Raw genomic sequence first — 13,539 nt, 5'->3', positions numbered from 1 at the left:
AGGAGTGTTCTAACTCCATTGCTCTGCATGTTGCTATCCAGATTCCCAACATCATTTGGTGAAGAGATGGTCTTTTCTCTGTCATATTCCTGGATACTTTGTCAAAAATTAATAGAACGTAGGCCTGTAGATTTATTCCTAGGCCCTCTATTCTGTTCTTTTGGTCCATAAGCCTCTTTCTGTATGAATATCTTGTCATTTTGTTCATTGTAGCTCTGCAATAGTGTATGGAGAACTGGTGGTTTATTCCTCCAACCTCTTTGTTTTTCATTAATATTGCTTTGGAAATTATGGATCTTTTATGACTCTATGTAAATCTTAGAATCATTTGTTTCAGTCCCAAAAAGAGAAGTTTGGCATAATTTGATAGGAAATCACATTAAGTCTGTGGATTACCTTGGACAATATGACCATTTTAACCATTTTGTTTCTTCCATTACGAGACCATTGGGTATGATTTCAATTCTTCAAATCTTTTTTGATTTCCTCAATCAATATTTTCTAGTTCTCCATGTATATTTCATTCACCACCTTTTTGTACATTACTCTGGGTACCTTGCCCAGTTCCTTTTTTAGCCTTAGTAATTTTTTGTGAAGCTTTTACAGTTTTCAATATATAGTGTCATGTCTGCATATCATGACAATTTTACATCTTCTTTTCCAGTCTGAATCCTTTTATTTCTTTTCCTTGCCTGATCATTGTGGCTAGGAATTCCAAGACTGTATTGAATTGAAATTGTGAGAATGGGCAACCTTGTCTTGTCTCAGGTTTTTGTTGGAAGTGTTTCAGTTTTTCACCATTGAGTATTTTGCTGGCTATATGTTTGTCATAAATAGCTTTCATTATGTTGAGATATGGTCCCTCTAGCACACTGTTACAAGAACTTTTACTGCAAATAGGTGTTAATTTTTCTCAAATGTTATTTCTGCATCTACTGAGATGATCATGTGGTTTTTTGTCCTCTCGGTTATTGATATGGTGTATTAAAATTGATTGATTTATTTGCATAAATTAAACCATCCTAGTTTTCCTGGGATGAAGTAACATTACCATGGTGTATAATCTTTTTTACATGCTGTTGGATTCTGTTTGTTAATACTTTCTTAAGGACATTTACATCAATGTTTATCAATGTTATTGGCCTATAGTTTTCTCTCGGGGTGGTGTCTTTGTCCTGTTTTTTATCAGGTTGATGTTGGCCTGACGGTGTGAGTTTGGGAGTACTCTCTCCATATCAATTTTTGGAATAGTTTGAGGAGGACTGGTATGTATTTTTCTCTGTATGTTTGGTCAAATTCCCAGTGAATCTAGTTTGGTTTGAATTTTGCTTGCAGAGATTTTTTATTTTATGGATAATTCTATTCAATTTCTGGTGATCTGACAGTTCAAATGGTTAATTTCTTCTTGATGCAATATTGGTGGGCTGAATGTTTTCAAAAACTTCTCCATTTATTCCTGGTTATCCATTTTGTTTCCATACTGTTGCTCATGTTGTTCACTTATGATATTATGCAAATTTGTTGCACTCTTTGTAGTTTCTGCATTTTCATTTCTTATGTTATTTGTGTTCTCTCTCTTTTCTTGTTGGTGAGCCTGTCCAGAATTTCGTGAATTATGCTTACTATTTCAAAAAAGACTTTAATTGATTTTTTCTATTTTTTAATGTGTATTTCAATTCTTTCTTCATTGTTCTTTCTTATTTCTCTCTGCTGAGTTTTGGTTTTGTTTGCTCTTCTTTTCATGATTAGTAAACATAGAACATTTGATTATTTATTTGAAATTGCTCTTTTAATTTGAGGACGGTTGTCACTATAAACTAACCTCTTAAGCCTGCTTTAAATGTATTCCATTCACTTTGTGTAGTATTTTGACATATTTCTCAAGATATTTTTTAATTTCTTCTTTTACTTCTTCACCTCCCCTACTTGTTATAGTATCATGGTGTTTAATTTACATGCTGTCATTTTTTCACACTGTTTTTCTGTGAAGGATTTCTAGTTTCATGGTATTATACTCAGAAAAGATGCTTCAAATTTGTTTTATTTTCTTAAATTCGTTGAGGATTCTTCTGTGCATGAGTACATAATCTTTTCTAGAAAATATTCCATGTGAACTTGAAAAGAATGTATATTCTGTTTTGGGGAGGAGTACTGTGTTGAAAATATGAACCAACTCCAATTATTTTATCGTATCTGTTTGTATCTTTTTTCCCTTATTTAATTTCTGTCTGAAAGACCAGTCTAGTGATGGTAATGGGGAGATATAGTCTCCGAATGGGATTGTGTTCCCATCCATTTCTCCCTTTTCATCTATTAGTATTTGCTAAATGTATTTAGGTGCTCCTATATTGAGTGCATATATCTTAATGAGTTTAATACCCTCATTTTTTATTTCTCCTTTAATCATTATTTCATGTCCTTGTTTATCTTTCTCTATGACATTTTTTGTAAAGTCTATTTTGTGTGAAGTCTGTACTGCTAGTCCTGCTTTCTTGTCATGTCCATTTGCATTCAATATACTTTTCCATCTTCTGACTTTCAATTAATTTTTGTTCCTCTTACAAAAGTGGGACTCTTGTATGCTTCATAATGTAGAGTCTCGTTATATTATCCCATCTGACAATATATATCTTTTGATTCAAGCACTGAGTCCATTAACATTTGTGATAATTATTGATAGACTGGTGTTCATTTCCATTTTGTACTTCATTTTCCAGTTGATTTGGTATTTCCTTTTTGTTCATTTCATTTTCTTTTTGTGGCTTGATAAGTTTTCTTCTATTATCTTGGTTTCTTTTTGGCTTTGTGACTTCATTGTAAGTTTTGACTTATGGCCATCCTGTTTTGTATGTATATTGACCCTTTATTTATCTTTTTATTTTAACTGATAGGAATACAAATTCTAACCCCTTCTATAGAGAACAGAAACAATAAGGAAATACTCTTTATTGTCCTGTTTCACTCTCTGATCCTTAAAATTTTTGATGTCCTGTTCTGCAACATCATATTTATTCTATTGTAAGACATTGTAGCTATTGCCTTTCTAATTATGCCTTTCTCCTTTCTATAGAAGCCTGCTTCATTTTTTTTTTTAGAGTCGATCTTTCAATATTTCTTTTTCTGTTGCTAAATTCTTTTAGTACTTGCTTTAGTGGAAGTTATTTATCTCTCCTTCTATTCTAAAGGATAGCCTTGCTTGATAAATTATCTTAGGTTACAGCTTTATTTCATTCAGGACTTTAAATATGTCTTACCACTGTCTTCTGCCTGTTGTATTTGTGTAGTAAACGTGTTTACAAATATAATATATATAATTACATATATATGAATAGAATACATAGAAATGAAGTTAACAAATAAGGAGAAAATCTATACGTTAAAAAATAGAAAACATTGGTGAAGGAAATTAAAACTGACCCAAAGAAATGAAAATTCCTCTTATGTTAATGATGTGATACAATGTGGTTGAAACAAACATACTACCCAATGCAATCTACATTTTGCATCATTCATGTCAAAGTACCCATGAGATTTTTCCAGTTAATAGAACAGTTAATTTCAAAATTTATATGTAACCACATAGACCATTAGTTGCCAATATAACCTTGAAAAAGAGTATTAAATCTAATAGTGTATAGTTCTCTGAATTAAACAGTCCAACAAAGCTTTAGTAATTTAAACAACATGAAACTGGCTCAAAAACAGACACCAATCAATAGAAGAGGATAGAGCAACCAGATATAATCCCTCACACCTATGATCAATTAACCCATGAAAAAGGAAGCAAGAGTATAAAATGAAGAATAGACATTCTCCTGAATAAGTAGTGCAGGGGAGATTGATCATGTAAAAGATAGATTAGAATAGATCCTCACATTGTATACAATCCATAAGCAGAGAATATCTTTCTATTTATTAGTTTATTTTATTTCTTGCACCTGTAATTTATAGATCTATATTTAGATCTTTTATTTCACTTATCAAATGTATTCCTAGTTTATTCTTTTTGGTATAAATATACACACAATTGTTTTCCTAATTTCTCTTGCTGATAGTTTGTTGTTACTATATAAAAATGCAATGGATATTTGTATATTGATTTTGTATTCTGCAAGTTTACTAAGTTTGTTCATTATTTCTAACAGTCACTGGAGGAGTCTATGGAGTTTTCTATCTATGCTTAATTATGTCATCTCTAAAAATTTTACTGCTTTTTTACAAGTTGGATGCCTTTTATATTTTTTCTTGACTAGTTGTTCTGGCTAGGTCTTCAAATAGTGTAATTTAGTACTTGTGAGAATGAACTACCTTTTCTTATTACTGGACCAGAGGAAACCTTCCTGTATGTTAAAATTGAACTTGATGATTGTCATGGGTTTTTCATATATGGTTTCTATTATGTTTAATTAAATTGTATTAAAAGTGAATTTGTTAAGAATATTTTTATAAAAAAGTAAAGATCAGATTTGTGAAAAATTTTCCTACATTTTTTGAGATTGATGTTTTTGAATTCTCTGCTTTTTCAGGGATTGTATCACATATATTGATTTGAATTTGATAAGTAATATTTATGAATCAGGACTAAATCCCTCTTAACTATAGTTTATAATACTTATAATATGTAATGAATTCAGGTTGCTAATATTTATTTAGAATGGAATGTTCACATACTGAAAGAAAAATTTACATTACAGATTGAGTTTACATTTATTTATTGAAAAATTTTACCCCTCATTTTTAATTTGGCTTATGTTTAAAGGAATTTATTTCTAAATAAAGAATATAACTTTTGATAGAACTGGATTTTCTACAGTTTACTGATACAGAACATAGCTATTATATACATTTAGTGAACAAAACACTTGCCTTGAAATGCCATATTTTACTAACAATGTCAAATGTTTCAGGACTGAGATACATATTCCTTCCAAAAATGCATTACCTGGTCTTTTCCACCCCAAATCACATATAGTGTTATTTATTTGTTTTTTGATTGTTTGTTTACCCCTTAATGGAGGCACTGCTGATTGAACCCAGGATCTTGTGCATAAGTGTACTTATAAACATCATTTTAGAACACTTAACAGAAGCCACAATTGAATGGATTATAAAGATGGAAAGAAAATTTATTGTTTCTAGGGACTGAAAAACCTCTGATTGAATGAATGGCAAAAATAAACATTCGTAAATATACAATAAGTTTCTCTCTTTTGTAATTTTAGAGTAGAATATTAAATTACATTTGTTTTACTTATAGAAATGAATTACAATTTAAATCAAAAATTCCGCCTTTTGGGATTTCTTAAATTTGATGCATTATATTTATCTAATTTTATTTCATAATTATTTACCATTTATTTATATACAAAACAAATAAACTGACATTTAATCTGCTCATGTTTTGAATATTGAACTACTTATTATATAGTACACAGATAAATACCTACTTCCACTTCCTAATCAAATTATGTTTCAATTTAATTACAAATGATATTGAAATAGATATATATTTTCTGTACAAGTTTTACACGAATTTCACTTTAAATTCCAAAACTTTAAAGTTATTTTATATAATTTGTGCTATATTTATACTCTGTTCACAAATCTGGCATAAATTTCAATACAAAAGTATGGAGATTGATTTTATTTCATACACCCCAAAACTAAATTATTTATAAAAATGTGTTGGGATAATATTTGCAGATCACACTGTAAAAAAATCATCCTATATGTTTCATTTTAACTGGATGAATGACAAGTAAACACTGGCTGAATGTTACACTTGAGTTGCTGGGATACCAGTCGTTTTGTGATGTCACAGCTTCTCAAGTTGAGAACCATTGTGAAGGCCTAGCAGTTTATCTGTTCAGGCCTGCCAAAGCAGCATTTGAAGCTGCAGTGCTCAAAATCATGCAGATTAGAAATGTAGCTGTAGAAAAAGTTATTTGAGATGGCACATATTTCTTCAGAAATTCAAGATATGTCTCATAAAGATGGACCAACTGGCTCAGGAAACTCCGGTAGATCTCTATTGTGTGATCAAACATTCTCTGGGGACTTGGACTTGAGTTCTATGATTGAAGAAAATGCTTTTCAGAATTTGTCTGAAGAATCCTTGATAAAAAGACCATGTTACACACATTGTGTCTCTGAACCAGATGAAGATAATGATTTTGGTTCTCTGACATTTCCAAGAAAGCTCTGGAAAATGTCTGGGAGTGACCAATTTAAATCCATCTGGTGAGGTGATAATGGATCTTCCATAGTGATTGATGAAGTTGTCTTGAAGAAGGAAGTTTTGGAAAAAAAGGCCCCTTTCAGAATATTTGAAACTGGAAGTATGAAAAGTTTACTTAGACCCATTAACTTTTATGGGTTTAGGAAAGTGCGGCAGAAATTTCAAAGATCTGCTTGTCTAGTTGACTTTCTAGCAGAAGAAAAAGAAGCCTCTGTTTCAAGCAAGGTATACACAAATTTTAGTTACGAATTGGTAACTTATGTATAAAATTTTATTTTGTACATCAATCTATGGTAATATAAATGTAAAGCTAGATTTTGAAAATTGTATAAAACTATTAAGGCTAAAATACTTTACTCTAAAAAATGGGGACAGTGCCTTAATTATTCAAGATTATGAGAAACTTTGCTTACAACTATGAATCTTTCCAGAAATTCATATAAAGGTATTAAAGCTGCTTTTCAAAAGTGGCATTCACCATTACTGTAAATGCTAACATTTAAATTTGATGACTATAATAATTAAATGTGTATTTTCCAAATAAGGAACTTCAAAATATTGTTAGCAATGTTCATATTTTGATGATATTATCCTTGTATAGTAAACGTGGAATCAGGTTTTATACGTTAGGCTTATTGTAGTCTTGTATTTTGGTATAAATATTACTAAAATGTTTCTCCTTTGTTTATAGTTGCACTTTTATCATAATCCAAATTTTAAACGAGGCTGTCCCCAGGTTTTAGTGAGAATAAAAAGAAGAGTTGGGATTAAAAATTCCTCTCTGGTATCTTCATTGCCTGAAGACTTCAAAGAGCAGCACTTTAAAGCAGGGTATAATGTGGATAATAATAATTCTGAATTTGTGGCTGACACTATTGAAGAAAGTGCATTTTTACCTTCTGCAAATTTAAACATGCCTCTAATGAGAAAGCCCTCTACTGGCCACATAATTGGTGATACAACTACCCCGATCAGAGGTGATTTTTCTCCTCCATCATCAATGTCAGACCAACAGAACAAATTGCAGTGGATCAACGAGCTATTTTCAATCAGTTGACCACTGTCCATGGGCACTCTCAAAGCAGTTACAATGAAATAAATGGCCGTGTTGTGAACTCCATTTGAAGTAGAATTTCTACTTCTCAGTAGAGTATCTTATCTCCCAAACAGAGCAATTATTTTGGACTGATGTTGGAGCCTTCTACTTTTCCAAATACATATCAGAACATATCTGCAAATGAAGGTCATTTTCCTAAACTTCAACCAGGGTGCAACCCACGCTTTCCAGTGCCAGTGATAGCTGATACATCAGCTACTTCCCTTTCAAGGCCAACTCATCAGCCATCTTCAGTTTATGAACGTCATCCTAATAACAACTGATCTACCAGAGAACTACCAGATTATGCAGGGAACAAAGATTATAACTGATGTTGGCAAATGTCGACAACTATCTGCTATTTTCTTATTTGAACATTAAACATAGATGTGTACCTGTATTTTCCTTAGTATTTTTTAAAAGAATTAAGAATTAAATGGGAGACTAACTTGCCATTCAAAGAAAAAAAGAGATATTTGTTTGATATGATCTTAGATGGAACAGTATGGGAGTAAATTTAAATATTTTCCTGTAAGGAAAAAGAAAAAATGGAAGAATTTGGAAAAATAATAAAACATGGAGAGAGGGAAAAGTACCAAGTGGTTTCTGGTTCATCCTGGAAAGTATTAAATGTGTTAAGTTAGGATAGTTTGGAACAGGAGATACATTCAGGAACCGGCCCAGGGATCATGGTCTCTATTATGTCATCCCTGGAATCAAAAAGGTCACATGATGTATTCTCAGATGGCACATTCAGCATGTGGTAGAATTTAAGAAGTAATTTATCTATGGTCTTCTTTGTGCTGTTCTCAAAGCATTCCAATTGGTGCTTTCATTTCCTGCCCTCAAGAGTCTACACTATATTTTCTAGTTATTAATTTATGTTGCTTTTATGTTCCAGCCAAAGAAGGTTACATCCTCAGGGTGAAACTTAATGCCTTTCCAAATCTAATCACACAAAATTAACTCAACTTAGCTTAGTCATTACTTTATAAATCTGGCATCTGACTACCTTGACATATCTTTATGTTTCAGTGTATCTGGATATATATCCAGGCAAATGCTTCTCAACCATGTTAGCTCAAACCTCAACAGTTTTACTCCAGCTCATACTTGGACGTTGGGTGTCCTCATTTTACCTACTTAGACTATCCTCCTCTCAGCACAGAAACCACCTCCTCCAGATGTTTTCTGTCTATCCCACTTTCCTTGTCTATCTTGGATACCACCACAGTAAGCACAGCACATGCCACAGTATGCATTTTAGTATTTAGTGATTGAAAAATACATGTTGACTTTAAGCAATATCTACTTTCCTGAAGCAACAAAACTCTTGGTTTTCAAACTATTTCGTTATGGTCTTTACACCACAAACTAGCTCTTTTCATAGTGCAAGGACTAGTCACTCAAGACAGTAATTGGAGGTAGGTACAGAAGACTATGTATTATTTTCTTCTCAAGTCATACCTCCATAGGCCTAAATCATTCCTTTCTCATTTGTGGGATATATTCCTGTCTCTTCATCACCCACCCATCCCAAAAAATTTGATTCTCTTCCCCATACCAATAACTATATTGCCTTCTAATTAATTTACTTCTTAGAATCAGAGCTTTTCCAGAAGAGACACTGCCATTGCAAACATTTAATGTAGGTTTATATACCCCACATAACTTGTGCCCCTTCTAACCTTCACACAGGAAATTTCTAAGATGTACTATTCCCTTGGATGGGGTGGTGGTATTCAGTAATCAAATTGCAATCTAAAATGTGTGGACTAGAAGGAGGTGAGGGTGATAGAATTAAAAATTTGTCCAAGTGCAAGAATACCAAATTTCTGCAGATATTAAGAAATATAAAATATTCATGGAAGTCTTTGACTATTTCCCATTAATTTAAAATAAAAAGCGAAGCATTTTCAGAATGTGAAATGCCCTGAATTGCTGGAAAATTGTAGGCTAGGTCAGGGACCCTAAGGCTTCTGCTTACAATGATGCAGCCAGTGTCAGCTGATAAGACTGGAATGGTAAAATTGAGTCCTGAAAATTTGTCACCTGTTGTGAAGAAAGTCTTTGATATTGTGGAGAATGGGCAAATGGGCCAGGGTTAACTCTAGCAACATCTCACCAAAATGACCTATACCAAGAGAAGAAAAGAGACCACTTGCAGCTGGAGAACTGTGTCTGGACAGCTGTGGTTCTTCCTACAACAGAAACATCAAGCTTTTAAGTTTGTCAGCTGAACTCTGATGGTGGCTATTTTGTTGCTTACATTAGCAGTCTGGGGTTCAGATGGGCTGGTTCAGCAGCTAGTTTCCAGCTTGCTTATCAGACAGTGGGTCTTACCGTGATCATCTTAACAAGATTCTATACTGGTAAGTCAAAAGCTACAGTTTACTTTCAAAATTAGGAATCGTAAAGAAGAATATTCTTTGTTTGTCCATCTGTAGTTTTCTACCTGGGAAAAACTAGACTTTTGACCAAAGTACAAAAGTTGGCTGGTGCATTGAAATCTATTCTCTGAGCTCTGCCCACTGAATTCTTCCCACAAAATACTACAAGTCTCTCTACAACTGTGTGTGTGTGTGAAGATGGATTGTTAAGCAGTAACTAAGTTTGTCTTAGTTGAGTCATCAGTGAATTATTCCTCTGCATCTGTTAGAATCTCTCTGAATTAAGAGTTTCATTGAGCCACCAGATTTTCTTCTGATCAGGGAGAGGTAGATTATATTTCTCCCAGTATATTAATTGTTACCTGCTCATTGAATCCCGAGCTGATGTTAGGGCCATGCCTCTAAACCCTTGAATGGGACTGAGGCATACACATTCTCCAGTCCCCAGAGCCCAGCACAGGACTGTATCACCTTTTTAATTTAAGCTTATGTCTAAGTTTTTCTCTTTTAATTCTCACTGTTGACACAACATATTTTGGCTTGGAACACACATTGACTAATTTGTAGGGTCTGAACCACTGAATTATTCCCATTCACCTAGAAATTGCAATAACTTTTCTTCCCTTGGACTACCTGAAATAGAGTGAGCATAGTCATCATTTTGAAATCAGTTCCCAGTCCTAATAATGCAGAAGCTTTACACTACTTTGCCCAGCACTTGAGCAAGAATGTTGTGGATCTCAGGGATTACCCTCACATTCCATAATGCAGCCATGAGAAAACACAACATTGTTATCCAAAATCAAGTGTTTGTCAGTATTGCATTCCCATTGCAAAACAGTTAAGAATTGTAGGAGTTCTGAGATTTAACCATGCTTAGATTTTTAGCAACCTAGCATGTTCATTTCTTACAGATGCTGTCGGGGAGATGAGACCATCGGTCAGAGACAGTGAACTTTATCACTCACAGCAAGAGCAGCCAGTTTTAAATTTGAATCCATTCCCTAATCTCAGATGAATACACAGATTGAAATTTTGATGCCTACAGAAGCAGTGGGCTGTTAAGATGAAGAATGTTTAAGGCATGGCAAAACTCTTATTTTATTACTATCTTTATGTATAACTTATTAGAATCACTTATTTATTAGTATCTTTACCTAGGATAAGTATATCATAACTCAAGTTTACTTGCTGCAAATACAATCATGAGAAATGACATGGGAAAAACGACCTTTGAGTTTCCATTTCTCCTGCTTTTATTGGATATAATTGGCATAAAACATTGTGTAAGTTTAGGTGCACAGGATAGCGATTTGATATACAACTATCATGTAATATATATCATAGCAAATTTAGGGAGAATTCATTACCTCATTTAGATAAAATTTTAAAGAAATACAATTTGTATCTGGTTGTGATGAGAAATCTTATTGTCTAATCTCTTAACAACATTCATATAGAACATAAAGCAGTATTACTTGTAATTTTGAAGTTAATATGGGGCATCCCTAGAACACGATTATTTTAAGGCTGGAGGTTTGTAGCATTTGAGTGAATTAAACAAATCCTCCTTTTCCAACCCCTGCCTTTGTAAATTACAAATCTATTTTCATTTACTATAAGCATGTTTGTTTGTTTTTGAAGTGTACTTTAATCTATAACTCTGCGTTAGTTTCTCCTACACAACATACTGTTCACTATTTTTAATACATTTCAAACTGTTCTCCAGAATATATCTAGTTATGATATGTTGCTATTTAAAGATATTTCATAGTTATTGACTATTCCCCATACAGTATATTTCTTGCCCGTGATTCATTTAATTTGCAACTGGAAAAATTTCTCTCTTAATTTTCCTCAAATTTTTCTTTTCCTTACCCCGTTTCCCTCCTTCTTGTGAACAACCTGTTTCTTTCTATATGTATATCTCATTTTCTATGTTGTTAAGCTCATTTGTTTAAAATTTCAAATGTGAATAAAATCATTCAGCAATTGTCATTCCCTTTCTGACTTATTTCAGTTAGCATATTACACTCTTGGTCTACCCATTTGTTGCAAAAGACAAAAACTTGATCTATTTAGACTTGAATAATAACCCATTGTATTTTTATGTGAGTGTGTATACATATACATATATATATATATATATATATATATATATATATACTGCATATATATATAGTTTCTGTGTGTATGTATATATATATAAATATAGGTAAATCTGTAGTTAAATGGGTAGATATATATTTTATAAACACATATCTTCTTTATCCATCATCTTTTGAGCAATTAATTTGCTTGTATATCCTGTCTATTGTGAATAATGCTGCAGTGAATATGTGGTTGAATTTATCTCTTCTAATTAGTGTCTTTATTTTCTTGGAATTAGTATCCAGATATGGAAATGTAGAATTATATTTCATTTTTATTTTTAAATAAATTTCCATGTTGTTTTCCACAGTGGCAGCACATATTTCCATTCACTCCAGCAGTACATCAGGGTTGTTTTTCTTACATCCTCACCAAGACTTATGTTTCTTAACTTTTTGATAATAGTCATTCTGTCAGGCGTGACATAAAATCTCATTGTGTTTTGGACTTGCATTTTTCTGATGGTCAGTGATGTTGATCGGTTTCATGTGCCTGTTGGTTACCTTTCCCCCACTGTATATTCATTTTTGTAATGGGCTAAATGACCATAAGTGTCTGATTTCATTTTCAGGCATTCTTTGTGTTCTAATATTCTGCTTGTTCTGTGTCACTACTGTATTCTTTTTATTACTGTAGCTTTGTATTATAGTTTAAAATGAGGGACAGTGATATATCCTCTTTGTTCTTTGTCAAAGTTGTTTGTGTTTTCAGTCTGTTTGTATTCTTTTCTTTCTTTTTTTTTAGTGATTTCAATTCTTTTGTCTTTACATGCAAATTTTTGAATGATTTATTGTAAGTGTCTGAAAATGCCCTTGGTATTTTGATAGGCACTGAATTTAATTTGTGCATTTTCTTGGCTTATGATGTCATTTAAAAAAATATATTTTTCCTCATCTATGAACACAATTTATCCTTTCATCTGTTTGCATTATCTTCAATTTCTGTTATAAATATTTTATACTTTTCTGAATACAGGTCTTTTACCTCCTTGGTTGGATATATTGTTTGATTTTTTTTGTAATGCAACTGTAAATGAGACAGTTCCCTCACTTTCTGTATAATTTAGCTTCTTGTTAGTGTGGAGAAATGCAAGATTTCTCTATGTTAATTTTACATTTGGAAATTTTACCAAATGCATTGATAAGCCCTAGTAGTATTGTGGCACCATTTATCGGATTTCTGTTTAAATTATGTCATCTGCAAGCAGATACTTTTACTCCTTTTCTTAATTAGCTATATTTTACTTACTTTTATTTTGGATAACTATGGCTAGAATTTCCAATACTATAACTAATAAAAGTGGTAAGAGTGAGCATTCCTCTCTTCTTCCTGCTCTTATTGGAGATGCTTTAAGCTTTTAATCAGTGAGTGTCATGTTAGCTGAGTTCTTGTCATATATGACCTTAACTGTGTTGAGTTATGTTTCCTCATGCTCACTTTGAGGAGGAATATATTCATAAATAGATACTCAAATTGTCAATATATTTTTTGACTCTATTGAGGTGCCCATATAAATTTTATTCTTCAGGTTGTTAGTGTGGTGTATCATACTGAAAAATTTGTGGGCATTGAATCAATTTTGCATCCCTGGAATAAAATGGACTTAATCATATTGTATAATCCTCTTAATGTATTGTTTGATTTGCTGATAATTTAGTGATGAT

The 13,539-nt window shown here is 32.4% G+C and overlaps 1 pseudogene; it reads left to right on the top strand.

The window, feature by feature from the left end:
• The first annotated feature begins 5,733 nt into the window (after positions 1–5,733).
• LOC140695210 (heat shock transcription factor, Y-linked-like) lies at positions 5,734–7,415 on the top strand (annotated as a pseudogene).
• The last annotated feature ends 6,124 nt before the right edge of the window (positions 7,416–13,539 follow it).

Source organism: Vicugna pacos, unplaced genomic scaffold, assembly GCF_048564905.1.
Source record: "Vicugna pacos unplaced genomic scaffold, VicPac4 scaffold_191, whole genome shotgun sequence".
In the NCBI taxonomy this organism is placed as follows: Eukaryota; Metazoa; Chordata; class Mammalia; order Artiodactyla; family Camelidae; genus Vicugna; species Vicugna pacos.
Note: the sequence above shows the minus strand (reverse complement) of the source record. Positions and strands in the feature narration are given on the sequence as shown.